At 43.9% G+C, this 27,772-nt stretch overlaps 1 protein-coding gene across 2 annotated transcripts in view; it reads left to right on the forward strand.

Annotated features, from left to right (window-relative positions):
- Positions 1–294: 294 nt before the first annotated feature.
- The window catches only part of LOC121579052 (synaptotagmin-1), a 217,987-nt gene continuing 190,509 nt past the window's right edge, over positions 295–27,772 (forward strand). For both annotated transcript variants that reach the window (XM_045210379.1, XM_045210381.1), the window contains exon 1: positions 295–612. The gene's annotated coding sequence lies outside the window, so the exon portion shown is untranslated. The remainder of the gene's footprint in view (positions 613–27,772) is intronic.

The following is a 27,772-nucleotide window of genomic DNA, read 5'->3' on the forward strand; positions in this document are numbered from 1 at the left end:
CCAAAGGGGTGATTTTTGGGAGTGTCCTTGTTTGTCGTTGATGGTGTGCCCTGCGGTGGTGGGCTCAGACACAGGAGGGGATGTTAATTGTGCTGAAAGGGTCATCTTAGTTTACCGCTGCCAGAGCAGAGCACCACAGATCCCCCGTGCCTAGCATCTCCCCTCGGCTCAGCCAATCACAGCCAAGGACTCTGTGATGTAGCACCCCTCTCACTTGAGGGATTCCGAAGGAGCTGCCACGTGACGACGGACGCTTAAACAACCCAGTCTCTCCCTTCTCTCTCTTTCTCCACCTCCTCCCTCTCCCCCTCTCTCTCTCTCAATCCAGCGCTCGGTGCATTCACTGTCGTTTCTAACGGGGATAATACAGCGCCACCCGTACTGCTCCCTTAACGCTGGCCACGAAATAAAGGCGGCAGACGGTGACAGCCTCAGCATTAGCAGCAGGAGGCACCTCTCTTCTCTCCTCCTCCTTTCCTCTTGCCTGAGACTCCTCCTCTCTCTCTCTCGCTCTCTCTATCTCTCTCTCCCAGAGACTCCCTCGTTCCCTCCAGATGAGATCTTCTCCACATCCGGATGGACAAATCGGGAGCTGACAGCGTGCTGTGGCAGGTAAAATGAGACATTCCCTCTCTGGGGTACTGCAAAAGTTATGGGCGTGGAGGTGGGGGAGGGGCTGTGTTTGTTTGGGTGAGTGTGATTGCCATCTGATTGATATTGAGAAGAGGAGTGGAGGGAGAGGGGCAGGGGAAGTCTACTCTCCGACAACGCCCACCCCTTTGGCATGGCACCATTTTTGGCGCCCATTTCTGTGTGGCTGCACCCCAGCGGGCGAGGTGTTGCCATGGTTATTAGGAGATGGCAATGTGTACAGGTTGAGATGAGGTGATATAAGCAGAGAGGTGGGTAGCTGGAGGCATGGCTCCGGTTGGGAAACAGAGACCACTGTGTTGATGTCTGGGTGGATGGATGGAGGGATGGATGGATGGAAGGATGAGGAGGGAAGGGGGCGGAAGACGAGCAGCTGCTTTCATCCTGGGAAAGCTAATCCCTCTCAACATCAGATAAAATGGCCCGGCTGTGGCTCGCCTTCCATCTTTTCTTCCTCCATCCATCACATGGGATGGGTTTATCTTTGGCATGACTTGCTTAGGGAGCAACGGAGCACACTATTGATTCGGAAATTAGCTATAATGCCATTTGGAATAGGGAGCCAGACGTCGCTCTCAATCCTTTAACCCCTTATTTGTGCTGCTTCCTGCTTCTGTACAGGTGTGTAGGATTAACATAATATATATTCAGTATCTCCTTTGCACAGCAGTCTATAGCTGTTGATAAGATGAATCTGTCATTGTCGTGATTGTTGGAAACCCCCAATAGGATAGCTTCTTATCATCGCTCTCAGGTGCCGTCAGGTCCACTAACATGGGGCCTTTGCCACAGTGAACAAACATACTGTAATATCCCCATGCACTGAGCCCAGTGTGAAACATGTCAAGCATATCCCTAGTTATTGTACTGTTGCTCTCTCTCTGACAAACAAGGCATGGGCACAGGTCGCCTGTTTCCCCGCGCGCCCGTTATTACCTCGTATCTCAGGCGGTATGGATCAGCCCGTTGCTATGAGAGTCCACCCGAGAGAGACTACCGAGCGGGTTTGCTCAGCTGTAGCCCTGGGCTCATGCAATTGAGCCTCTCAGCCCCAGCCTGCCTCGCTCGCTCGGAATACATTAGCCGAGAGGTGCCCATGTCAAACTGTTGCCAAGTGATAGCAGCGAGAAGGGAAGCAACTCTCCCCCCTCCCTCCCTCCCTCCTGCAATCCCTCCCTCCTGCCCCTCCCTCCCTCCTCTCCCAAATCACAATTACCTCCCCAGCTCATTTCCCCAGACAGCAGCTTGTTGTTTACATACTGTCTGGGAGAGCTTTGCAGACGCTTCGTTTCATAACCACTAACTGAATCAGATGTGATGGGGAAGATGGGGCTGGTCTCTGGCTGATGGATGCCATGTGCACTCTGTTGTTGTGATGGCTTATTGAAACACAACAGGCAGAGAATACTTCTGTCATTCATCGGTCATGTGGGAATACAGGAAACACTGTTGTGGTAGATCTGTGTGACATGGTTTATCCATCCATTTACATTATTTTAGTCATTTAGCAGACACTCTTTGCCAGAGCGACTTACAGGAGCAATTATGGTTAAGTGTCGTGCTCAAGGGCACATCGACAGATTTTTTTCACCTAGTCGGCTCTGGGATTCGAACCAGCGACTTTTCGGTTACTGGCCCAACGCTTTGCTACCTGCCGCCCCAATAAGGCCAATTAGGCAAATAATCCAATAAGGCCTCAAGAAACCCTAACAAGATAATGGCAGCGTCTGTGAGAGCAACAACTTCCCAACTTGTTTTTGCCAGCGCAGAGAGGGAGGGGCAGATGTTGACCCCAAATAAATCAAGCATCCCCTCTGTTGCCGGAGGTAGCATCATGTTTTATCATCCTCGTTAAATCGGTAATAATGAGGAGGACTAGGAGGCTGCTGCCCCGAGCGTGATGTGCAAACAGCCCTAACCTTTTGTCTCAGCCCTGGTTATTTTGGGTTTGCCTTTTCAAAACTCAAGGCTTCTGGGTCATAAAGGGCAGCTGGCAGGATGACTTGGTGTTTGCTCAGAGCTCTTTCTTTTAAACAACTGTTGTTAATGAAAGCTGAGGATTGAAGAGGAGGAGAGAGGGAGGAGGGGGAAGGCGCTGTTGTCGGAGCAAAACAGGCAGTTAAAAATAGTCTCTTATGATTTGACCTTGTGCGACTGCTTGGCAGCAGGTTGTTCTGAAAGGAAGTGCACCGATCAGTGACATGCTCATGAAGTGGCCTGTGTCTCGGCGTTGGCCGATGATGAATGCTTCCATTATCAGGACCTGACATCCCTCTCACCTTTCACTGTCTGCTGCTGATTCGGTTGTCCATGTCAAAGGCAAAGGCAACTTCACTGTAGCCTCAGAAACACTCACGTCTGCTGGCTAGATAGTACAGATACAGAGTCGTCTCCAGGCATAAGCGACATAAGCGGTTGCTTAGGGCCCCAGGCTGCTAGGGGGCCCCCCAGACAAAAGAACGTACTGTTGAGAGTTAGAATAGTCAAATACACAAGGTTTAAGTTATGACATTTGGTTGTGCATCAGCAATTGTTCTCTTGTTATGTCAGTCGCTGACAGTTACTCAATTAGCCATGTCAGCTAACAATTTTTAGATTGGTAAATAAGTCTAGCCAGCTATCTAAACGTGTAGTATTCATGACCGAATACCGACCGGTCACGCAGGGGCCCTGACCTCCAGGGGGCCCCCATTGATTTTGTTAGTCGCTCTCACTCAGATATCATGGTATACTGTAAGTCATGGCAAAATGTGTAGAATTGCAAGAAATTAGTTTTAAAACTAAAAACTATTCTCTCCACCCCATGGCAAAATTGGTATAATTGCAAGAAATTAGCTGTAAAAACAGATTTTTTTTTTTTATCTCTGCCTCATGGCAAACTTTGTAGAATTACAGGAAATTCACTTTAAAACATGAATTTTTCTCTCAGCTGTCAAGAGGTGGGGCCACTGTACAGCCGGCCCTGTACAAATATGAGTGTCTGAGTGTGTCTGTCTGAGAGGTGCAATAGGATGTTATTTTCATATAAGAAAGCTTTTATAGCCACCTATAAAAAGCAATACATTTTAGATTCCTTGAGTGTGAAGAATCATAGAGCACCTTTAACATCCAAACCAATGACAAAGACAGATGATCAAAGAGCAGGTTGTATTTGGCTAGCCATTCTGCATGGGTCAGATGCATCACGAGTGCAAGAGGCCCCCAGGGATGTGTAGTGTAGCCAGATAAATCATGTTGTGTTAAGGCACCAAGTCATCCCAAGGTCAGATTCACAGTGGGGGACAATAGTGATGACATATCTTGTGCAACAGTGTATGTATGTGTAACAGAATTCTACACTGTCCAAATGTTGCTTTTTTACCTGGTCCAGATAGGGACTACTGTTGGAAACACGCTTTTGATATGTTTTATCATCTTATTTTCAAGGCATGAATTCAGTTACATTTCTCACACCTCTAATTCAAACAGACAACAGGGCTCAGCGAGGGGTGTGTGATAGCCGCTGGACAGAAAGAGAATGCTCCTGTCTGTGGTTTTCTCTTCTGAATTCTGCTCCTGTTCAGCCCCTGGACCAGCTACCCTCTCTGACCTCTGAGATCATTTAAACAGGGCTTCAAACGACGACCACATACACTATTTAATCTCACTGCTAGCACCTGTAACCTTGCCATAGGGCCAACTCTCATGAAATACACTACATGACCAAGAGTATGTGGACACCTGCTCGTCGAACATCTCATTCCAAAATCATGGGCATTAATATGGAGTTGGTCCCTCCTTTGCTTCTATAACAGCCTCTACTCTTCTGGGAAGGCTTTCCACTAGATGTTGGCCGATTAGGCCTGGCTCGTAGTCTGCATTCCAATTTATCCCAAAGGTGTTCGATGGGGTTGAGGTCAGGGCTCTGTGCAAGCCAGTTAAGTTCTTCCACACTGATCTCGACAAACCATTTCTGTATGGACCTCGCTTTGAGCACAGGGGCATTGTCATGCTGAAACAGGAAAGGGCCTTCCCCAAACTGTTGCCACAAAGTTGTAAGCACAGAATCGTCTACAATGTCATTGTATGCTGTAGAGATTTCCCTTCACTGGAACTAAGGGGCCTAGCCCGAACCATGAAAAACAGCCCCAGACCATTATTCCTCCTCCACCAAACGTTACAATTGAGACTATGCATTGGGGCAGGTAGCGTTTTCCTGGCATCCGTCAAACCCAGATTTGTCTGTCATACTGCCAGATGGTAAAGCGTGATTCATCACTCCAGAGAACGCGTTTCCACTGCTCCAGAGTCCAATGGGCCGAGCTTTACACCATTCCAGCCGACACTTGGCATTGCACACAGTGATCTTAGGCTTGTGTACGGCTGCTCGGCCATGGAAAACCCATTTCATGAAGCTCCCAACGAACAGTTATTGTGCTGACATTGCTTCCAGCGGCAGTTTGGAACTCTGTAGTGAGTGTTGCAACTGAGGACAGACGATTTTTACGCGCTACGCGCTTCAACACTCGGCGGTCCTGTTCTGTGAGCTTGTGTGGCCTACCACTTCGCAGCTGAGCTCCTAGACATTTCCACTTCACAATAACAACACTTACAGTTGACCGGGGCAGCTCTAGCAGGGCAGAAATTTGACGAACTGATTTGTTGGAAAGATGGCATCCTATGACGGTGCCACGTTGAAAGTCACTGAACTCTTCAGTAAGGCCATTCTACTGCCAATGTTTGTCTATGGAGATTGCATGGCTGTGTACTATTTTATACACCTGTCAGCAACGGGTGTGGCTGGAATAGCCGAATCCACTAATTTGAAGGGGTGTCCACATTCTTTTGTGTATATATAGTGTATAGCTAAGCATTGAATTTCAATACATTTGTATCAGTAATGTATTTGGCTACCACCACCACTATAATAATAATAATAATAATAATAATAATAATAATAATAATAATAATAATAATAATAATAATAATAATAATAATAAATAACTATAACATAACATTGTTGTGCAAAAGAGTGTGTTGTAGGGGAGATAGTGAACATAGTACATATTGAACAATTAGATTCTGCCTTTATGACTCAATGGCATGTTGAGGGTTGTTTTCAGGCAAGGAGGGATTGGTGGAGGGAGGAGCTCTCATTTGACTAGCTATGTTACCATGGTGTTACTTTCAGTACAGTATGCCCACAGTCAACCAATGTGATGTAAAATCCTTATTCAAACAACTAGCTCACTGGTGAGCATGAAACTCAAATGGCTTGTTGCACTTTGAAACACTATTTTTTAGCATTGAATTCTAGCCTATCGATCTCCTCTGTTTTGTTTGTGATGGCTTATTTCTGGCTTTGCTGGGCTTGTTCCTGTGGTATTACTCTGTTGTAATGCCTGGCTCTGATAGTCTAATTAGGCTGGTCTAAGGCTAAGTCTTGATACAAGACTCAGTGTTTAACAAGGTCTACGGGACTCAGGGCTCCTTGATCTCTGTTAGACCTGAGGAGATAAGGCCGAGATTACATGATCAATGAGGCCTTTACTATAATACAGACCCAGTGCACACCACACTCAACATTTCCTGACAATACAATCGCTGGCACTGCTGATGCTGGGTTTTAATTGCGTAGAGAAAGGATGGATGTGAGGCTTGGACATCTTTGTTTTGTGGCATTGCGCCAGTTCTGTCTTAGACCCTGAATGTATGTACAAAGGATATTGTGATGAGTTTGAACGTGACTCACTGACACTGAACCCAACAGGGTGAGGGTTAAGATCCTTCCTCTCATGTGGACGTTTTTCAGGCTGTTGTCATTGGTGCGATAGCAAAACATAAAGACAAACCGCTCTTTTTGACAAGGCCCAATCTGTTTAGCCTACAGCTGTTGTCCAATATTTCTATTCATATTTACAGAGTGCTCTGTGCTGAAAACAATTGCAGTTCCATTGCAGTTAGTCCTGTGGACCCAATGAAAGTAGACAGACTGGAAACAGTGGGTTTAATGAGCCCTGTAGAAGTGCACAGTCCATATTGGATATGTCTGTCTCCTATTTGAGCTGCAACAATGGAATGAAGTTACAATTCAAAATAATTGAATGGCTTCACAGTAGTCAAAACTAATCAACACCAACATTTCATCATTCTGCATACACTCTTTTTTTCTAGAGGGGGATTCCAAGCTAACTGGCAAATGACAGAAGAATGGAAGAGAGGTAGCATAGTGTACTATACTCTTAGAAAAAAAGGTGCTATCTAGAACCCATAGGATAACCCTTTGAAGAACCCTTTTTGGTTCCAGGTAGAACCTTTTTGGGTTCCATGTAGAGGGTTCTACATGGAACCCAAAGGGGTTTTACCTAGAACCAAAAAGGGTTCTCCTATGGGGGCAGCCCAAAGAACATTTTTGGAACCCTTTTTTCTAAGAGGTATGCTAGAGTACAAATTCCTTTTTTGTCAAGCCATTCAGCCGGACATTTGAACTTCAGACAAGTCTTCACCTGTTCAAGCAGCCTTTAGTTTATGGCCACATCAAAGATAGGTATTGTCATTTACAAGGATGGGAGAGGTATAAATAGGGGGGAGGGAGAACACGGTGGGCGAAAAAAATAAAAACATAGTTAGCCAACAAACTTACTACCCCCCTGAAAGCTGTAATTTAATTTCAAAATCCCTTTAAGAGGAAATTGCTTTTCCCTTCCTACAATTTTTTAATATCCTGATTTTTACTGAGCCAAGTGAAACGCATCTAATACCCAGCTGCATTTTGCTGTTGCTACCCTGAAGTTGGTGCAGGGACAAGTTATTCGAGTTTAATACCATCTGAATGGACAAAACTTCTCAGAGAGACCAGCCCTGGAGGAGAAACACTCAACGCCGGGCTTCTGAGCATATTAATAATTACTAAGCCCAGCCACAAAGATGGGTTGGAGGACATTTTGAATGTTTTATGAATGCAATAAGGAACGGGAGCAGCATTCAAAGGAATGCTATTTCCTCCCCTCTTCTCCCCTCTCCCGCTTTCCTAAAATGCTCACACTCGGCCACTCCGTCCTGTGTCAGACCTAGCAGGAGGGTAAGGGAATCATGGCATCCCAAGATGCATCTGTGGCCAGCATGCAATGAATCGATATAAAAAGCTAATACAACAGAGAGGATGCTGTTTCACTTTACCCTGTCTAGTATCTGTAATGACTGTCTGAGTTGTACAGTGCTTTTTGTTTAACGTGGTTTGGACAGTCTCGTCAGAGCGATAAGATTTGTTTCGATGGGCACTATGGTGGTGAGTCATATGGTGACCCTCATTCATCAGAGCCATGACCACAGAGAAAAACCCCTTTCACTGCTTTATAAGGTTAACAATAAAAAGAGGATGGGGAAATTGGCGCATGCCCCTATATTACATTTAGGGTGAAAAGACATGAGAGCTAGACTGAATAGCTTGTTCATACAGTATCTATTTGGACAAAGCAGCCTAGTCTGAGTACAGAAGATTCACGCTGCGGGTTATTGAAGAGGTGCTTTATGTTGTTGTATTGCATTTTTCTATAAAAGCGCATTCAGTTACTTATCTCCTGTCCCGCTGTTGAAATCCCTCAAATAGGGCCAGCATGACAGCTTCGAAATGAGAGAAACTACTTTAAAGAGATTGGCCTCTGAGCTATTGCACAGCAACAGCAACAGCAAGTGCCTTTGGTGCCCTTTGAAGATGCATGAGTCATAAAGGACAGGACAGACCGCAATATACAAGACACAGTGCCACCACCAAGACGTACAAGCAATTACAATCAATGTCTTACTTCTGCATCCATGTCAGAAAACATCCTTTGTTGAGTTTGTGATGACATATTAACTTGATTAGCCTAGTAAAAATGAATGACATCAGTACATGTGGGTATGGACTGTCTTTTGTTGTGTACAGCTCATAGCTTCCTTTTGCCCATACATCCTATACCCCTAACAAAGATTATAAACATTGTGTATTTAATGTCTGGTTCTTGTCCTCCCTCCACCCTGATATGCTTCAGTAGGAGGATATGTAGTTGGATGAATCCCAAACTAGCCAATGACATTCCTCAATTGATTTACTACCAGCCAAGGTCATTGTTGATCATTTACTAAGGATGAGTGAAATGTGATATTCTGCTGTTATTGAATACAGTCAGTGTGGCCATAATGTGTAGTAAACAGTGAAATCTGGTCTGTGGATGCTAGTGTCCCTCCCTTCCTAAGAGCAAGGCTGTAGTAAACATTAGAGCTGCTAGACCAATGGCAGCCACAGCCCGTCTCATATTAGAATGGAACCCCCCTTCTGGTCACGGCTTGACTCAACCCTGATTGAGGAGGAATGCCGAGTGATAAGAAAAAGGTATACCTCTCCCCCACCTGTTCCACCACTCTCTTTGGAATGAATAGCCAGTGTCGAGCTCTGGTGATTCTCCATTAACGCTGGTGGAAGTTGTGTGTCTTTCGTGGCCGCCTGCCGAGATTAGCCTCTGATACAAACATCCTTGTTTGTCGCCATGGCAACCAAATCTCCCGCCTGCCGTGGGTTGTCATGCCGCCTCTTCCTCCCTCACCCCTCCCTCTTCTTCCCCTGTGAGCGCTGTAGATGAACTCATGCAGTTCCCTGTTACAAGCCACAACGTCCTAATCTGTAAAATTAGCCTCTCCTCCCTCTTCCAGTCCACTGTCTTTCAGGGTGCTGCGTTTACATTACACCCCCAGTCATAGCTCTTCAATTTTTCTCTCTTGCCGCTGAAAGATGACATTCCCGCGAGCAGAGCTTGAGTCAATTGCCAGAATAATAACATAGCAAAATAAGACCATAGCTCTGCCTCTGCTGCTCTTGGAATGAAAAAATAAAAAATTAGCAACAACTAGCCTAGGTTCATAGTTTGTTTGTTTGGTCCGCCCGCCCTCCATCAATGGAACAGTCTGACGGATTTGGGGATCCCCTGAAGGACGATGCAAATGAGGAGGCTTGCTTATGGAACGGCGCATCCCACTGGAAACACACTGGTTGAGTCAATGTTGTTTTTCAATGAAATGACGTGGAACCAACGTGGAATAGATGTTGAATTGACGTCTGTGTCCAGTGGGATGCATCTTCACAAGAGAGAGAGAGAGAGCCAGGCTTCTCCGGAGCCAGACAGAGAGGAGGCCTCCCCAAAACATGTCCACCCAGTCAGACGGAAAACAACACTTATTACTACAGAGCCAAGAGGGCAACTCGCCCCATTGGGGATAATAGCTAGGCATCTGGTTAAATTTGATAAACTGTAATGCTAGCTCTGTGTCTAGTCTGGAGTGTAGTAGCAGAAGATTTAAATCTTGCTGTTGAATAAATGTAGAGAGTGTAGAACATTAGCATCTTTTGCTATTTTTATCACATTTGGCAGCTATTGAATGACTTTGATGAAATTCCATATTGCAGCATTAATAGAGGCCATTTTCTCCTCTCTTCAGTGGGCGGCGGCTGGAGAGGCCATATTGTTGCTTGTGGGGAAATCTCAGAGAATACATTTGCTGTTCCGTATCTCCTAAATTAACTAATTACCATGACATGCTGGCTTCCATCCCCTGCACATATTGGCCTTGAATTTATAATTAAACATGGCTGTCCCCTCCCATATGCATGGTGATAGATTCCCAGCCCAGGTTCTAACTCTCGCCACTGCTCTCGCCATTGATTTTGACTTCACTCTACAGCCAGATGAATAATCTTGAGGAGAAAAAAAAACTAAGGAAGATAAGATCTGGGGCAAAAATAGAACTCCCTCCTACAGTATATAGGCTTCCTGTGGCCGTGTACGCTCTGAAATGAAGGTATATCAAACCCTGAGCAAGGCTCTGCTAGCATCGCTCTGCCTCCTACAACAACACCACCACAGCAATCTCAACAAATAGCTGTTTGCTCAGCGCACAGAGGACCCCACTCAGGGGATTTGCCATCATTGTTCCACCACTACAAAAGTGAGGCAGCTGTCAATAGCAAACAGTTGTGGGCGTAAATTGGGTGTGCAATTTCCCCCTGGCTTGCGGTCTGATTGGTTGTAATGGGCAGTGAGATGAGAATGGGAGTGTGTGTCCAGGCCAGGGGGAGGGAAAGCTTTTAGATAGAGGACGTTGTGATCTCAGCTGGGTCTCGTCTGGCCTTGTCCACCTGCTATGTCTCCCCAGCATGGGGTCAACACCTAGCACGACCAACAGCAAATTACTGCTACAAGATGGACTATATGGATGGGCAACAGCTTTCTTCTGGTGGGCATGGATCATGCGCAACACCCATTTCCTTCCCCTGTTGATAGCCTATACTCTTCCCATTTGCTACCGGGAACCAAGAACCTAACGTGCCAAACCATTCCATTCACTTCAATCACTTTATTTTCTGGCAGTTTATTTTAATTGCATACTATATGCAAATTAGTGAAGAATTATAAAGTTCTCACCCGAGATATGGTGGATGATTGCAGAGATATGATAATGGCAGATTTCCTCATGTTTTACTCTCAGAAACATACTCTAGCTAATGAAGAGAGGCAGTCACTAAGAAACATTGATTATGCATGCACTGTGCATTGTAAAACAAACTCTCGAGGCTGCTGTCATTAATGACAATTATGCTAATGTTGAAAACAATCAAGGTATTGTTACTGATGTCGCTCAGTAAATGATGATTTATCAGCTTCCTTCCATGGAGTGTAAATGTATTAAACTTACCAACCTTGCACACACAACTGTAGCAGTGCTTTCAAGACTTGTATGCCAATACTAGCTAATACTGTGCTAATACAGTAATACATTGGCTTTGTTAACTCCAACAAGTGAACCTATGATAACTTTTCAAGCTTCTCTCAGCTTTCCTTGAGATGGTCTTTGTGTGCTCTTTGTGAGAGAGAAAAAAAAAAGCAGGAACCCATGTTTTTCTGAGTCGTGACACGTTTCTCTGATATTCACCTGTTTAATATTATCTTTGCAGAGATCAGATTCATACAGTACCTTACTATCTTATGACAAGATATGTGAGTTAAACCCTTTCATAAATAAAATAGCATTCAATGCAAAAAGAGCATTCCGAGCATGTGATGTTATTTGAAAGAGCATTTATTCCTGTCTATTGCTGATTCCCTTTGACTCATGTCTGCTGTCTTCTTGTTTGTGACAGCACAGAACACACTGATTGGTCAGTGTGCCCCCACCCTAGGGCACCACAGAACACACTGATTGGTTAGTGTGCCCCACCCTAGGGCAGCACAGAACGCACTGATTGGTTAGTATGCCCTGCCCTAGGGCTAGGAAGGTATAGAATGGTTGCAGGTCGGTGTCTCTCTAGGAATGCCTACACATGGAGACTTGGACGCTGCTTGGCTCATGTGGCAAGTGAGAGTGGATCCCCTCTGTAATCCCTGTGACCAACCAGGGTGTGGGATTAGATGGGGTCTGGCCGGGTGTGGTAGTAGGAGAAGAATGACGCAGGGTATCAGGGTATTAGGGTATCAGGGTATCAGGGTGACGTGATCTGACTGCTCCATAGATTGAGGTTGTATCCGTAGCCGGGGGGTTCGGAGCCGATGGAGAAGGATTGGACTTGTTCACCTCCCAGCCATTCTGCTTATTCCCACTGTTGGCTATAATGTGGTCTGTTCACCTTAATTTAAGGATCATAAATCGATCCATAGAAATAGCCTTGCCTTGAGAGAAAACAGACTGCTCTGGTGGTCAGTCATACATCAAAGTGGTCCTCACATGTTCCTCATCAGCATCAGTGTTGTTGCATCAATGTCATTCATGATTTCCTTATATTCTGAAAGTTTGTCAATTATATATATCTTTTTATTGAATAGGCATTTTGTGTTACACCTTTACACACGTGGGAATTAGCCTATATGGATAGGGCTAAATTGAAATGTTTCTTACAGAAGAAGTATGAAAAGTATATGCATAACCATTGTAGCAATTGAAAGGAAACAGTTTGGAGATAATGGGGAAGTTATTAGACCAAAGGTGAATCCAAACTTTACACTGTTGATTTTATGTGCATTTTACATTTACTGTACGTTTAGCAGCATTTGTTAATAACGAAATCTGAAAATACTCTGGATACATTCAGTAACATGAAAATAATATTCCTGGAAAATGTGTTGTAGGTGCAACATAAGACAAAATAATTACAACGGTTTGAGTGAGGACTAACTGGTGTCTCTAAGTGGCCACACACCTCTCCAAAGTGTGCACAGTTACTAAGCAATTTCAATGCACTTTATGACTCAAAAAATGTACTTTTTTGTAGCTCTCCTAGCTGTGCCATTGAGGAACTAGAGCAAGCACACAAAAAAGAACAGCAGACAAATAATATATTCTTGAAAATGAAAGAGCAGGGACTTGTCTGCCTGCCAGCAGTAGCCACTACACACCACGGGTCCTAGCTACATAGAGGTTTTTTAAAACTATTTCTATTTAGTGGCCAGCAGGAGGCAATGACGGCCTCAATGTCAGAGCTGTCACCCATCGAGCTTAGTCCCTCCGGCCCTCAGGGGCCCCACTCACATATTCCGAGACTCTTCAATCAATAACCTGGCAACCCAGCCTCCCTGCGCGACTGCCCAACCCTGCTAAGAACCCCCAGGGGGACGTGGGGTACAACCAAGCACAGACCGCCACGACCCTCCAGACGGTGTCTAAACGCGGCTGTGTCCGTGTAGCATTCACAGACCTGTACAGCATGCGGATACACAGAGAAAGGTCAGTGGATCTGCACCAATCACTCCAGCTTCATGAATTCATAAAGACATCCAGGCCATTAGCAAACATGGGTTCATTGCGAGGTTGTCTGCGTGAATCACTGTAGTGGATTAGAGGCTCTTAAAGACGTGAGGTTCATTTGCACATTAGTATTCCCACCCATAGAGGATGGAGCCGTTCACTCTTTATGATAACTGAAGCAGAGTGGTTCGGTTGCCTATTCAGATGATGGAGAGATGGCTGCAGTGAGGCGTCACTGCCACTAGATACTGCTGCAACCTGAAATGTGACGGTCCCTTTTGACGAATCAGCGGCCACCAACAGACTGACTCTCGTGACGTGATGTCATCTGCATCCTGTTCATATGTGAATATTAAATCATACCATTATTGGAACATGGATAAAAGAGATTGGGGGACATAAGTCTTTCAGAAATGGAACTGAGCTCAAATGTTTTGGGAGGCAAGAAAGAGAGGAAAGAGAGGGAGAGAGAGGAAGAGGGGAGAGGAGTGCGTATGCTACATTTGAGTGGCGCTGAATGGCGTTTCTGTGAGCTATAATGAAGCCGTATTGACCCTGAATTAGCACCCCATTTCACCAGCCGTCACTGGCTGCAATTGCGTATAACTCACACGGGGGACCAAGACCTTGCAGCTGTGCTGAAGCTTCTGCCAAGCTTCCACACCCTCATGAAAAAGTACTAGTGAATTACTACTCATCACTATTTCACAAGAGCTACACACAACCTACTGGTTTTACTACTTCATTACTATTGATGTCTAGTAAACCAGTAGTCATTTATGTAGTAATGAGTGATACATTGGGACGTTTCACTTCTGGTGAACACTACATATTTCCTATTCAAATCACTACATAAATCTCCCTTAATGACTACTGTGTAACTACCGAGCTTTTGGGAATCTACAACTTAAAACCTACACGTACCTACATGTTCACTAGGGAATTACTACATAATGCCTACACATTACTGCTGTATGTCTACACAATTTCTACTGTCATTTGTGTGTATAATGTTGTCGCTAGTGATCACTACTGAATTGCTCCTGATCCTTTTTATTTACCTACACACCCTTTTGAATTGCTATTGAAAACAGACACATTTACTACTGTTTACCTATTCAAAATCACTATTGACATCTTGTTTCACCATTGTGTCACTACTAGACTAGTGAACATGTTATTTCCTCAAGTTTCTAACTGTAGTTACGTCATTCAAACAAGAAAAAACAAGCTTATAAAAACGTAATTGCATTTTTTTTTTTTATTAAATTAATTACATATCAAATTACACATTCACACTTTTTTATCCCTTTTGAAGCCTTGTCTTCATTCAGCATTGACTGAACTATCTTCAGATCCTCTTTTTGTTGCAGCCACGTTTCTCCACCACGTAACCTTTTAGAAAATAAAGACAAGCACAAGAGACAACCAATTATAAGCTATTATCAATCATCTGCTAACAGAGGTCCCGTAAGACAACACAGAAAAACATTTGATAAACAAAGTTAATCTTACCAACAATGGCCTCCAGTCTTCTTATGTCGAGGGCCTCCTTGGCAACAGGTCAAAAGAGGTAAGTAGAATGTGTATGTATACCAATATGAACATACTGCGCATTTGCATTCAAACATACATACAGTACTTATTAGCTAGCATTACAAAAACAGAGGCTAGGTAGCTACATTTCAATTTGGCTAGCAAACAGCTAGGCTAAACACGAGCGTTTTGGATAGCAATCTTTTTAATGTGGTCAAAAAGTTATGTAAACGACTAAACAACGACATGGAAATATTTATCAAACATAAAGGAAAGTTAAACTTACAGATGGTGTCAGCATAAGCGCTATGAAAGACAGGATGACAAAGGATGGAAGATGATTACATTCTGCATTGTCAAAAACAGTAGCTAGCTAACATCAACCAGTTACTTCCTGTTTTGTCTTCTTCTGTGGCCACGAAAAGCCGGTGTAGTCTGGCTGTAGTGTTGTGATGACTTATTTACTACCAACATCAAGTAATAAAAATATCTACCTGATTACTACTTTCCTAACTGAACACTACACAACTCTACTTGTGCATCTTGAGTAGGGCATAAGCTACACCTTCACTATTTACAATGACGGCCTACACCGGCCAAACCCGGATGACGCTGGGCCAATTGTGAGCCGCCCTATGGGACTCCCGATCACGGCAGGTTGTGATACAGCCTGGAATCGAACCAGGGGGTCTGTAGTGACGCCTCAAGCACTGAGATGCAGTGCCTTAGACCGCTTCGCCACTCGGGAGCCCAAACAATTATTATGATTTTTTGGGGGTGTAGTTTGCCTGAAGATGTGATTTGTGAAATGTGGAATCACCTGTGGAAGAAATTGTGTAAAATCTTCATGAATAATTCACCATTGACTGGTCAGACAGGAAGGAAACATAAGAAAAAAGTTATTCCTCTTTGATGGGATGTTCCGATTTTATCATACGCTATCCTCAAGCTAACAGTGTTAACAGTATTTGGACATACTAAACTCATAGCTTACTGTTGTGATATGTGTGTGGTATTGGCAATGGAGGTTACACTGGACAAGTGGTTTGCTGTGCTCCCAGAATTGGACAGAAAAATCCCCTTCTCTCCTGTCATCCACTGCTGCAAAGTGGTGGCTCTTGATTGACCCCTGTCTGCGCGCTGTGACAGAAAATTATGTTTTCTCTGTCGGAACAGTAAACACACTCAACAGCCAACTCCATCTCATGCCACAGCTCACAGTATACTGAGTGGCTCTCTGTTTACTCTCCATCCACTTGCTATCACTCCCTTGTTTGCCTCTATTTCTCTCCCTCTCTCTCTGTCTCTCTCCCTCCATCTCTCTCCCTCTTTATCTCTCTCTCTATTTTGCTATAGATATCTTTTTCACACTCTCCCTAGATGCAGCTCTTCTAGACACACAGCCATAGGCAACATTTATCGTTCATTAAGTTTGCGGGACATGCACAAGATGAATGTGTGCTCGTGGTCGTACATTGTCCTGTCTTGGTTATCTCCATTAATTTCCTGTCCCTTATAGTTGCCCCTGGATGCAAAAGTATTGTTTCCGCCTGGCGCCTGGTGTTGGTCTGCTTCAGCAAACATCCTTTGACGTTGATTTGACATTGTTTGTGTTCCAAATGCACTGAGACCTTTGGCCCCAGGGCACCGTTTGCAGAACGCAAAGTTTTTACCTTTGCCTTGACCCATGGCTTTGCTTGGAAACAGACTTGTTTTGAATCAAACCCGGATGTATTTTCATTGGACATCTAACTACAGAACATCTCCAAAGTGATCATCAGGGGGTCTGTTCAATAACTGAGCCTCATGAATCACATTAAAGCTCTCTTAACTCCTACTCGTGTGTTTCATCGCTGCAAATCCCTCCGATTTACTCCACATTATTTAACCAAATTGAAGCCCAGTTTGTCAGGTAATGTTATTTAAAATGGGATTTGACGTTGTACTGGGGCTTAGGGAGGCAGAGCTCCGGTAATCTGATGCTTCCAGTGAACTAGTGGTTTAAACACGGAATCGATGCCAATGTGTCTCCAAAGTCTCATGGATTTGTCCCATGTGCAACTAAATAAGCAGTGTCTTGGTGCTGTACCAGGATGGGGTTTAGAAACTCCTCTTATCCCTCGTTCATGACTACATTCAACTTTATTCATAGACAGAGAACAGTGAAATCCCATGTCATCTTGTTATCTCTCTATAAAAGGCCATACAAAGTTCATCTTGCGTATGTATTTGCTCTGTAACTTACCATTAGATGTTGAGGAGGAATGATTGGTTAGGTGTGTTAGCTAGTACAGGGTTGATGGTTGAGGCTGAGTGTGTAGTGGGCCGTTCATGCCAGCCAGATAACACGTCTAGTTCCAGGGTGCTCTCCAAATGTTTCCTCACATTCCATGTGGGAACCTGGACCCAATCCCTGTTCTGCTTGGCTAGCCTGGACACAAGCCCTATCGGGGTCTTGTGTTAGTTTCACACCACACCAGCACCTCTTCCTCCCTCTCTGCCTGGCTGACAGGCCCGTTCTCCACAGGGCAGAGCGCCTCCGTCACCAGTGGGGAGGTGACACCGAGGTGTGTGGACTTAATGATGGGGCTGACGTTAACAGAACAGGGACAACCGCATCACTCCTCCAGTGCATCATCTGTTCTCCCTCACACCTCAGCCCCCACACAGTCGCAAACCTATATATGTGGATGTGTGACTGTGAGACACGTGTCTTTGACACGTCTCACTAGCATCATCATTGACAGGTATGATATACCATATTATTATGTTTGTCCGTGGGAGGTTTGGCTGACAGAATACTGAACTCTCTGATCTGTCTGAATTCTGCAAGTTAATGATGTGCTGTCTGTCCTCTCTGATTATTAAGCACTATGGGTTAGACATACACATAGAAGGGCAGTTTGCGGAGTTCACCATCTTGCAGTATAGCAGATTTCAGCAGCAGCCCAGTGGACAGCTCCCTTCCTCACAGCAACAAGCTACAGTGAGGTCTCACAGATTACTTTCTATGTCATGACATGTAGCTAACATAGTACTACTATACCATACAGTTGTTCTGAACAGAACAATGCTATTTATACACCATTTTTAAGTGTGGTTTCCTTACTTGACCTGCTATTTTCCACATACAGCGGGATTTTTTTTTCTCATTAACTTGTGAAATGAGGTAAATGGAAAGATGCAACCGTCCCGTCCTGTTTGTCCCAAGGCGGCTTCTGTATGTCCCGCCATCAGTTAGGAAGTCAGTGTGTCAGATGTTTTATTCAAGACAGCTGGGTGTATTTTTGGCACCTGGCTGGTCCATCTGACCCACATCAAACAGCCCAGACACCTGTTCTACAAAGACACTGGGCTGTTTATCTACACCTCTGTCTCTTTCTGAAACTTTCAACCAGGGGAACATTGGCTGAGATCCAAAGTTTATTTCAAAGCATGATATCTCTTTGTGAGTCATTTGCGTTGATCAAATAACTTGTTTTGTCTTCCCTTTGGGACCAAAAGATGTATCTGTCTGTTTAGCAGCAGTTGTCTGTTCTTCCATTGGCCTTGCCAATGGCAGCATTCAACCCAACTGCGACTGACAGGTCCATCTAGACAGATGTCAAAAGATACATCAGGCGTTGTCTCTCTGGCTATCTGTCTTTAGTGCCGGTGACACGAAGTGGAGAAGCCGTAAACTGATGGGCAGTGAAACGCTTAAGACCTCTCAGTCGATAATGGCCCTCTCTCTTTCTGCAGTTGAGTCCGTTCCGACGATTCGACACACTAATTTTTTTAGATCAGCACATCTTTTCCAATGTCCACCGTTCAAAGCAAATCACGCTTGAATGGAGCGGGGAAACACAGCCATTCACGACCAAATCCCATTAAGTCAAGTGAAATCTCAAAGGCTGATGTTTTTCAATCAAGTGGTTGATGTGCGGAGACTGGGAGCTCATCACAACGCTTTCTGTCCTGTTGCATCCTTTTGATCATAGTGGCAACAACAGAGAATCATCTGTCTCATGGTTGTCAGATCATGTTGTGAGCTAGAAACGAATAAACACTGAAGCATAGAGACACACTTTATGCAAATCATTACGCTGACAAATAACCTTAATGTACTATACATACTGTGAATAATGCCACGTCATTGCATCCATCACTTTAACCATGATTTGACTAACCGTTGCCCCCGCACATTGACTCTGTACCAGTACCCCCTATATATAACCCCCCTAATGCTATTTTATTTGCTCTTTAATTATTTGCTATTTTTTATTTTTTTACTTTTTATTTTTCTTAAAAACTGCATTGTTGGTTAGGGGCTTGTAAGTAAGCATTTCACTGTAATGTCTACACCTGTTGTATTCGGCGCATGTGGCAAATAAAATGTGATTTGATTTGAAAAAAAATCCCATGTCTTTTGGGACTTAACCTCAGAGGAAAATCAATGCTGCACAAAGCCACAATGTTCCATAGATGCAGAATACTCTTACCCAGAATATGAAGATAGAAATGTCACAATGTCCATGTGAGAGAGGGGCTGGGTGAATGTGAGAGCCCTGTCAATGTTTGAAGTACAGCATGTCCCCCCAGGGGTCTCATCTACCTCTCATTTCCTCCCTGACTTTAGGGGACAGGATGGCAGCAAGGAGAGGAGGGAGAGCAGGGTGTGCATATTTATAGGCTTACAGTGTCATGGGTAAAGCAATGTCACAAAACTAGACATGCTCAAGTAATGTCCAATACAGTATGCCACCATACATCTAAAATACCAACTAGATCGGTGATAAGTTAGCTTAGCGTATGACAATTTAGTCAAGCATGTGTGTGCATGTGTTCTTGCGTGTGTGTGTATACCCATGTCAAGCATATTAGTATCGAGTGAACCCTTGAGTTAGATAAGCCTGTGGAAACGATAACCCCTCCAGTGGGGTTTTACCATGTAGATTAACACCACTTGTTCTTGCTACCGAGGATCATTTGCAAGTTTTAATAAAACCGAGCCCCTCCGTTTGATGAGAATTAAAACTCCAAATCAGAACTCCTTGAAAGGAGCAGAGACCAAAGAGAGGGAGCGTCCAGCGAATCACTCTATGTTCCCTATATTGAATTGTGGAGGTGTACAAATACAAATGTACATAACAAGCACATCTGCTGAGACTATAAAGTCTTGGGGGAAAAGTCTTCAAAAGAATCAGGGATCAAGGAATTTACTGGACTTTGACAATCAGTTTTTGTTTAACAAAGTCAACGTTTTATAAGACAATTTTTAACAAATAGAGCAGACAACACACCGACCACGTCCACAGTCATGCAAAGACAAACGGACCCCTATCTTCCTGTTAATGTGTTGTAAAATGAGTTCCTCCCTGTGTCTGCGGTAGCTGCTAAGGTTAGCCACCTGGCTTTTCAGGTATTATGGGTGCATTGAGCATTTAATACAAAATCTGAGCAATTTAATGGCATTCGGCACCTTTAGCCTCGTCAATTTGAATGCATGGCATAAACATAATTCATCCATCTACGGTAATGGAATTCTACTAGTGTTGTATTAGTCACCCCCCACCAGCCCTATTCACCCCCATCCTTCTATATACTGGACTGTGGCTTTATTTTATGTACTTCGTCACCTACAGCCATGTTAATGACTTTCCCTCTAAATCATAGAAATGTTCCTGCGCTCATTAAAGATAGAATCCGCAGTTGAAACAATAACAAAGCAAGGACCCCGCCTCTGTTTTTGGTAAAAAGCTGAGGGATGGGCCTGGAGAAATGTAACCACTCTCAAATTCATAGACAGAGCTATGGATGCAAGGACTGACCATCCATGATATCAACATTATAGTTCTAACCATGTTTTGAGGCTATACAGTCTTAGTTTACAAACATTGGAGTAAAACAAGCTTACATTGTGTGTTCTGATGGGGTTTGACAGTCTAACTAAGCTCACAAAGCATTTCAAAGTTATATTCTTCAAGAATCAATGGGTATATATCATGCATTTTTTACTCCAAAAATGGACATAGCAACTGAGGATTCTAGCTTTAAAGATACAACAGGGCTGCATTAAAGACTCATTAAAGTAAAATACCGTCTCACGCTTTTACCTGACACATTCTATTTCAAACAAGTCAGTGTCTTTTTTTTTACCTGCTTGAAGGATAGGTCATGAATCATAGGGCTGCAATCATTAAGTTTGATCATGTTGAGGACTACATTTCTTACCCTAACAGTAGATTGTATTCCTTTGATTTAATTTTACAATACACGCAAAGGCTCCCAAGGGTGCCATATGTTATGCAGCAACAAATATCATCTTATGTTAATAATTAAAGAGCATCTGTAGAAATCTGTGTAGCAATAAGTATCACCGTCAACCAATTCTGATCATTTTACATAATTCATTATTTTAATGAAGAATCAAATACCAACGTGTCAATAAGCATCACATTGGCAGTGTCTTGGGAGCCTGATCGAATTCATTGCTCCAGTCGTTGGCAAAATGGGGCCCTGCCAAAAGGGGGGAGCGGAATGGGAGGTGTTGGGGGAATAGAAGAGTGTTTATGAGGAAGCTTAGATTAGATTAGAAAACGTTATTGTCCATTAAGTTTGCACAGAGTGGGAAATTGTCTTTGGCGCTCTTTCTTACAAACAGACATAAAAATGATTGACAACTTGTGCCAGTTGAATTACACAGTGGAGGGTTTGATTAGCTTTTTATCTACTGGCGGGGCTCTCCAGGATGCTGTGTGGAGATGGATGGGCTGTTGAGGACTGGCGTTGTTTATTTGGTCGGTAGAAGAACGTGTTAGGCGCCGACGCAGATGTGCCGCAGATCAGGTGAGCAGCAGGCTCACCCCTCACCTCTCCTTAATGGCCCTTGGACCCCCAGGCCCTCCCGGTACTTGGAACATGATTGATTTTTATGCATTCCAAATGAGCCAAATGGCAGGGCCCAGAGGTGTCTTTTGGGACAGCGAGTGGAGAGGAGAAGCGTTTTCTTTCCCATACTCTTTTTCTCTTTTGAGGTCAGATTTCTGGTCTGTGTCTTGAATTTCCTGACCTTCTATACTGGCTTCTCCTAAAATCGGTGGTGAGTCTGTCAGTCAACTGACCCAGACAAGGCAGACAGGCTGCCTCCGGGTCCTAGAGAGATACTCATGATGAGAAATTATTATCCTGCCAATCAATCCATTTACACCTGGGAAATGTGTAGATTTTTCTCCATAAACTATAACCTTTGGACAAATCTGTGTTTCACCGTAGAGATGTACAAACTTTATCTTTACTAGTATGCTAAAGATTTTCTCTACAGGCCAAGGTCACCTTGAGGGTCCAGTACCAGAATCTAATATTCTCAGCCAGCAGCTATACTGTATATGGCATGATATCAATATCTTTACTCCTCCAGATTTGGCAGTGTACTTTAGTTTGGTTTCAGAAGCTACTGGCGGGGCATGACATGACAACATGATGACCTTTGACCTTTTCAATGGCAATGACTCCTAGGTAGAGAGAAGGAGTGTAATTTGTAGTAGCCATTACAGACATACAGAGACACATCTGACTAATCTTTCCCAAAACACCGAGTGATTTCAGAGGTGGCTTTCAGTCCCTCCGTCTGCCCCGTGCTAATCCACCCTCACATCATAGTACTCTCATCTCTCAATATTCCTCTTTTGTTTTGTTTTTGACCGAAGATGCCAGTTTTGTTTTCTGCCCCAGTGAAGTCATGTGATAAAACACAGCAATACCTGGCGGAGATTAAGACAGGAAACTGAGGAGATAAAGACAGGAAACAGAGGAGATAAAGACAGGATATTGGAGGAAATAATGCCAGAAAGGGGTCTTTGTTCTGTGGTGCATTCCCCTCACTTAGAACTAAAAAGCTGTCTTGTTCGACAAGCAGGCACGCACAAAACAAAGACCAGAGCTGAATTACCGTGGCTAATATATCCCAATGTTCCCAAAGTGGGCCTAAGCTTTGGCAGAGTGTCTGCTGCCGTTGGGCTAATAGGACTTGATGAAAGTTAATGCGCCGGCCGTCTACCCACCCACGTAGATTTAAAGGATGGGGAAGCACAGGCTTTTATGTAGGCAAAGTGGATATGGATTGATACTGTATATTCAGACTGGGGACTAATGCAGAGTCAGAGCAGAGGAGAGGTGTATTCATCTGTGATCACTGCTATGGGTTATAGAGCTATTTATAATTCCTGGGAAGCAATCAATTCTGTGATGCAGGCAGCGGAGTGGTGAGTGTTCAGGGTATAATTCACAGGGTGTTGGTTTGACTCTGTTGTTTTGATAGACTACACTTTTCGCCCTCTCTCTGAAAAAGGTGGTGAATTTCCTAGAAAAGACATGAGCCCTCACCCTGTCTGCACTTATCAGACACATTTACAAGGTGTTGAGAAATGTTGAATAGCTAGGATTTCATGTTCTATTTGTATCTACAGTACGTCTATTTGTAGATGAATAGGTTTAAGTGTGTGTCTTGTGTCAAATAACAATAACAATATCACATTCACAATATTTCCCTCATGCTGTCCTTAGACACAACATGAAATAAACATTTACCATATCTCCTTACACGTACTACCCCAGGAGTGAGAAATGACACTTTAAATGGTCTGTTGTCTCCATTTGATTATTTTTGCCAATTCTGAATAAATTGGCTTGATGGGCCGAGTCTCTTCACACAACGGCATCAATTACTCTCCTTGCTGTGAATCCAATTATTATTGTGAATCGTGTTGCTTTTATAACTAAAATGACCATGGTATCGACAACAAGCACCTCTCTGGCTGGCACCGCACTAGACCCGTACTTGACCTTAGCATTGGGAATCATCAGAGTGCAAGCTCATGCTAGTCTCTTTAGGGCCTGTGAAGCTACCCTGTCCCTGAAGGCTGTGTGTCAAAACGTTACTGTCCCTCTCGTTCACTCTAAAGAAACAAAGGGGAAACGGCCCTCCAGTTTGGGGGCAGCTGTCAGACAATCTACCTTTGGTGCACTCTGGCCTTCTTGGCCAAGGTGTCATCCCATACAATCCATCCACAGAGAGAGAGAGTCGCAACAATCATGTCGCCCATCGAAAGACTCATGAAAAACCAGACTAAATGGGTTTTTAGAGCAGAGCCCAGCTAGCACATTCGGCTCTAAAAAACGTATGTTTCTCAGAACGTTATGTGATGGCTGGGAGAAGTTAAGTGTGGGAGAAAAAGAGTGGGCTTCTCCAAGGAAACTATTGGAAAGGCTGTTGACTTGCTCCGTGTTGGAAGAATGCTTCCTCTTCTACATTGCTTTCTCTTTACTATCGCAAACATATCCTTATGTCATTGGGTATTTAAGCTGTTCATCCTCAGTCCCAGCAAATAGGATATGTATATCTGCTTTTATTTTCTTCACGCAACTAGGTATATAGGCTAGATGTGTCACTGCAACCTTAAAGGTCCTAAATTATGTCACCATTGACCTTGATTCTAAGCAATGTTGTGCTGCTGTTTTTATTGACATGGCCAAAGCTTTTATACAGTAGACCATTCCATTCTTGTGGGACGGCTAAGGAGTATTGGTGTCTCTGAGCGGTCTTTGGCCTGGTTTGCTAACTACCTCTCTCAAAGAGTGCAGTGTATAAAGTCAGAACATCTGCTGTCTCAGCCACTGCCTGTCACCAAGGGAGTACCCCAAGGCTCGATCCTAGGTCCCACGCTCTTCTCAATTCACAATGAACAAAAATATAAACACAACATGTAACGCGTTGATCCCAGAAATGTTCCATACGCACAAAAAGCTTATTTCACTCAAATGTTGTGCATACATTTGCTTACTACCCTGTTAGTGAGCATTTCTGCTTTGACAAGATAATCCATCCACCTGCAGGTGTGGCATATCAAGAAGCTGATTAAACAGCATGATCATTACACAGGTGCACCTTGTGCTGGGGACAATAAAAGGCCACTCTAAAATGTGCAGTTTTGTCACACAACACAATGCCACAGATGTCTCAAGCTTTGAGGGAGTGTGCAATTGGCATGCTGACTGTAGGAATGTCCATCAGAGCTGTTGCCAAAGAATTGAATGTTGTTTTATAAAATTTGGCACTATGTCCAACCGGCCTCACAACCGCAGACCATATGAATGGCGTCGTGTGGGCGAGCGGTTTGCTGATGTCAACGTTGTAAACAGAGTGCCCCATGGTGGCGGTGGGGTTATGGTATGGGCAGGCATAAGCTACAGACAACGAACACAATTGCATTTTATCGATGGCAATTTGAATGCACAGAAATACCATGACAATAATTTATTTTAAGGTATCTGTGACCGCAGATGCATATCTGTATTCCCAGTCATGTGAAATCCATAGATTAAGGCCTAATGAATTTCTTTCAATTGACTGATTTCCTCATATGAACTGTAACTCAGTAAAATCATTGAAATTGTTGCATGTTGCGTTTATATTTTTGTTAAGTATACATCAACAACATAGCTCAGGCAGTCGGAAGCGCTCTCATCCATTTATATGCAGATACAGCTGGCACCTCCCTGGATTTTGTGATAAATGCTCTACAAGAAAGCTTTCTTGGTGTCCAACAAGCTTTCTCTTCCCTTAACCTTGTTCTGAACACCTCCAAAACAAAGGTCATGTGATTCGGTGAGAAGAATGCCCTTCTCCCTACCGGTGTGATTACTACATCTGAGGGTTTACAGCTTGAGGTACTCACCTCATACAAGTACTTGGGAGTATGGCTAGATGGTACACTGTCCTCTCTCAGCATATATCCAAGCTGCAGGCTAAGGTTAAATCTAGACTTTGTTTCCTCTATCGTAATCACTCCTCTTTCACCCCAGCTGCCAAACGAACCCTGATTCAGATGACCATCCTACCCATGACAGATTACGGAGACGTAATGTATAGATCAGCAGGTAAGGGTGCTCTCGAGCGGCTAAATGCTCTTTACCATTCGGCCATCAGATTTGCCACCAATGCTCCTTATAGGACACATCACTGCACTCTGTACTCTGGTCATCTCTGTATACCCGACGCAAGACCCACTGGTTCATGCTTATTTATAAAAGTGTCACGTTCGTTCATCGACGGGACGGACCAAGGCGCAGCGTGATATGCGTACATGTTTATTTTAATGAATAAACAACCGACAAAACAATAAACAAACGAAACGTGAAGTCCAAGGTACACAAAACAAACATACCTAACACGGAACATACACACCCTGACTCAACAAATACGAGTCCCCAGAGTCAGGGCGTGACAAAAACACTCTTGGGCCTCACTCCCCCCTATCTGAGATACCTATTGCAGCCCTCATCCTCCACATACAACACCTGTTCTGCCAGTCACATTCTGTTAAAGGTCCCCAAAGCGCACACATCCCTGGGTCGCTCCTCTTTTTAGTTCGCTGCAGCTAGCGACTAGAACGAGCTGCAAAAAACACTCAAACTGGACAGTTTTATATCCATCTCTTCATTCAAAGACTCAGTCATGGACACTCTTACTGACATTTGTGGCTGCTTCGCGTGATGTATTGTTGTCTCTATCTTCTTGCCCTTTGTGCTGTTGTCTGTGCCCAACAATGTTTGTACCATGTTTGTGCTGCTACCATGTTGTGCTGCTGCCATGTTGTCGCTACCGTGTTGTTGTCATGTGTTGCTACCATGCTGTGTTGTCATGCATTGCTGCCATGTTGTGTTGTCTTAGGTCTCTCTTTATGTAGTGTTGTGGTGTCTCTCTTGTCGTGATGTGTGTTTTGTCCTACATTTATCCCAGCCCCCGTCCCCGCAGGAGGCCTTTTGCGTCTTAATAGGCCTTCATTGTAAATAAGAATTTGTTAACTGACTTGCCTACTTAAATAAAGGTTAAATAAATAAATAAAAGTGTATCTAATGATCAAAATCTAAACAATGCAGTCTTTGAGTCCCAGAAGCTCTGTTCCTCCCATCCTGGCTAATAAACACAACACACATTGTTTTCATAGTCTATTTGATGATGAGGGATGTGCCAACCCTAATGAGCACCACAGAGAGAGACACATTTCCTGTTGGTAGCCCACTTTTGGTGCCCTGAAGCTTTCTACCTCACCAGTAGACGTCCCTGTAGGTATTAAAAGGTCCAAGATGAGTGGCAGGACTGGAGCATGGGGCTTCACATTAAATAGGGTTCATCACCGCAGGTCATCAAACCCAACTTACCAGCAACCAACCACTTAGGTGACTCACTGCCGTTCAATAAAAGCCATCCTTCACCTCCCATCCTAAATAGCTGTTAATGGTGTTTTTCCATTTGCTGTTTTATATTGTTCCGAGACTGGACGCCTGGACAAGTAATGTAATATTCATCAGAATAACATGCCTCTGACACTTGGATAACCACATTCATAATTGAAAAGTTTACAGGCTTCAACATAAACGTACTGATGGATGCACTATGGAATATGGGATGCATTGAGTAATAGAATGCAATGCCATAGAAAATCATTGTGTATGAATGAGATGATAATTGAATGCAAAAGTGTGTCACTTTAGTCGCTGTAAGGAAGACTCAACCAATGAAGAGTCCCAGATAGTGTATATGGTTGTTCACCCAAGCATACATAATCTTTTGGCATGATGAGATCCTCTGTACTGTCATTGCACCCTTGTTTAGAAATGAGTCCAGTAAAGTTGAACCCTGCGGCCCTGCACTAAGAAGGCTGGATCGATGCCATGGTCGCCCTGGTCATTCTTATGATAGTCACCCTGACCTGTCAGCATTCATATCTCAGGGTGGTGGCGTGACCTTCCTGACGCAGACACCAGGGTGGTGACGGAAGACATGGGTGGAGAA

Source organism: Coregonus clupeaformis, chromosome 34 (genome assembly GCF_020615455.1).
Source record: "Coregonus clupeaformis isolate EN_2021a chromosome 34, ASM2061545v1, whole genome shotgun sequence".
NCBI classification, from domain to species: domain Eukaryota; kingdom Metazoa; phylum Chordata; class Actinopteri; order Salmoniformes; family Salmonidae; genus Coregonus; species Coregonus clupeaformis.